This window comes from Leptodactylus fuscus, chromosome 1 (assembly GCF_031893055.1).
Source record: "Leptodactylus fuscus isolate aLepFus1 chromosome 1, aLepFus1.hap2, whole genome shotgun sequence".
Taxonomy (NCBI): domain Eukaryota; kingdom Metazoa; phylum Chordata; class Amphibia; order Anura; family Leptodactylidae; genus Leptodactylus; species Leptodactylus fuscus.
The window spans coordinates 282,525,962-282,528,609 of record NC_134265.1 but is presented as its reverse complement, the minus strand read 5'-3'; the positions used below and the strand labels follow the sequence as shown (position 1 = coordinate 282,528,609).

General features: G+C 51.2%; 1 non-coding gene across 1 annotated transcript; it reads left to right on the top strand.

Moving 5' to 3' along the window:
* Positions 1-1,393: 1,393 nt before the first annotated feature.
* Positions 1,394-1,475, top strand: TRNAS-CGA (transfer RNA serine (anticodon CGA)). The gene has a single exon. It is a non-coding gene; the product is annotated as a tRNA-Ser (tRNA).
* Positions 1,476-2,648: the final 1,173 nt, after the last annotated feature.

Below are 2,648 nucleotides of genomic sequence, written 5' to 3'. Positions count from 1 at the left end.
TGATGCTGAACTGTAAAGCCCACCCTTTTGAGAGTACCAGGGCATATACTGGGAAAGCCAACAGCTTGCTGAATTCATGTAAACTGGCCATGAAAACAGACTTTTCAGTCAGTTTTTCAAGGCTCAGTCATGTGAATAAGCTATAAAGTTTACAAAACTGAACAAATTTGTTGAAAAACTTTTAAGATTAAACACATACTCAAGAATTATCCCACTAGAAATACTCATGGTCTACGCTGGACTTATGTTCTCAGAGAAGTAAAATTGAATTACAAATTTTCAGTTTTAGGCGAAGGCCGGACATATGGAAAAACCATGGCAGAAAGTCTTTGCAGTTTTCCTTGCAGCGCTGTTCACAGAAGGAATTTTCTTCTGTGGACTTTCTGCTTCAGTTATACCAATAGGGAAAGCAACAGTGCTTACATTGGTATAAGTGACATACTGTGATTTTAAAACTGCAGCGGTTATGGAAATCGCAGCATTTCTGCTGCACATATTTTTCAGCATTTTTTTTTTGTAGATTGTGAACCTAATATAGGGATCACAATGTACATTTCCCTGTCGTCCTCAACAGCGGCACAATGTGGGGTATTTCTGCCCCTGTGTGCTGGTAGGACAGGCGGATATTTAATTAGCCAATCAAATGCGTGGCAGGCCCTATAAGAGGGCACAAGAACCTCCCCTCTGCGTGTTTTTTTCTGTCCTGTGTGGACAGAGGACAGGTGGGAGGACTTGTGTCCTCTTTGAGAAGCTCAGCAGGATCACTCACCTCCTGAGCGGTTGTTTTCTTCTTGTCACCTTCTGTGCCCTGCGGGGAGAAGGTGCTTGTTAGCCATGTGTGGCTACCCCCCTCTATCCCCCTGCCCCCCCTCTCCTCCGCTTCCCCTGCTCCTTGTGACTTACCTGACATTTTGGTGAGAGTCTGGGGACTCCGCATGCCGCCTCTGGTGGCCGCGCGGACTGCCGGCGGGTGGAACCACACTGTTGTGTATCCTGTTCCCCGCCGGCCGCTGTAAGCGCGCACTTCCGGTTTCGCCGGAAGTATCATAGCGCCATGGCAACGGCCTGGCGCTGGCGGCCGCTCACTCAGGGAAGATTCAGGCCTTATTAAAGGCCGGAAAAGACGGGGAGATGTGGGGGTAAGTGCCCGTGTTAAGGGCCTCTTGGTGGGGGGGAATGTATATCTTTGCAGACCCCTGATTACAGGGTTAGTTGTCTGGGCAGGTTGCCTCACCTGCTTTGATTGTGGCTCCGCCCACTTCCAGCCGGCCAGAATTAAGAGGCTGGCTGGCCTGGTGTCAGAGACCTTCCTGCAGTATCTGCTGAAGGCGTGCGATTGTGGTGTTCATTGATCTTGAACTCTTTTCCAGTTTGCAAACTTTATTGGGAACCGGCTGTGATGGCCGAGTGGTTAAGGTTTTGGACTCGAAATCCAATGGGGTCTCCCCGCACAGGTTCAGATCCTGTTCACAGCGCCAGCCCGGCTAGCTCAGTCGGTAGAGCATGAGACTCTTAATCTCAAGGTCGTGGGTTCGAGTCGCACGTTGGGCGCCAAGTCACCTCGCTGTCCGGTCTACAGGACCTGGTAAGATTTACCCTTTTTTTAAAAGCTGGTATGATGTCATGGTGACAGTGTTGCATGGTCTATTATCTCTCTCTGTAGGATATGTCATCCTCTACTACCCCTCCTGGGGATGGTAGGAGGAAAACCTCTTCCAAGAGGAAACATCTTTCCTGCTTCGATTGCGACACACCACTCCCTGATGGTAGGTAGCGGCTTGAAAGGTTGTGCCCTGCGGGGTACTACTGGTCCTATAACTTGCCTATTTTCAGGCTATGAGTGGGCCCGTTGTCGCGGGTGCAGAGGTCCTCCACCTGTGGAGCCCTCTCCCAGAGATATGATGGCATGGGTCAAGGAGATGGTGAGTTTGGGCATCGCTTGGGTAAATAGTTTTTCCCTTGCTTGTACTCTCCTTTTTGTTTTGCAGGATGATTCCCTCAAAGGGATCCATTGCACCTTGTCTCAGCTCACCAGGAGACCATGCTCTGAGCTCCGTTCCTCGTCTCTCCCCCCCCCCCTTGTAACACCTGCGGGTGGCAGAGGATGATTCCTCCGAGGACGACTCAGTTATTCCAGCAGAACTGCGTTCCATTATGAACAGACGGGCAGGCTGCTGAAGTCCATCCGGTCTACAGTGGGCCGAGATGTTGACGGGGAAGCCTCCACGTCTGCCTCTGGGGGACTTATTGCCTTCCATGCGGACGCCACGCTGACCGACCTTATGGCGCAGCAGTGGAAACAGCCAGAGAAAGGACATTCGCTTTCCAGGATCTTCAACAGTTTGTTTCCTATTAACACTACCCAGTGGGATTCCTGGGGGCCTCCCCCGAAGGTGGATTTGGCCGTAGCAAAGCTGTCCCGCAGAACCCTGGTGCCCTTGGAAGATGGTTCAAATCTTCAGGACCCTCTGGATCGTAGGGCGGACTCCGTTCTGAAGAAGGTCTACTCAGCTTCCTCCGCGCAAGCCTCTGTGGCCATAGCCTCCTCTATGGTTGGTGACTTTTTGCGCAACCGCTTAGCCGCCTTGGAGCGGGATATAGACTTGGGCGTAGACAGAGATGAGATTCTGGCCTCTATGAAAAGAGTT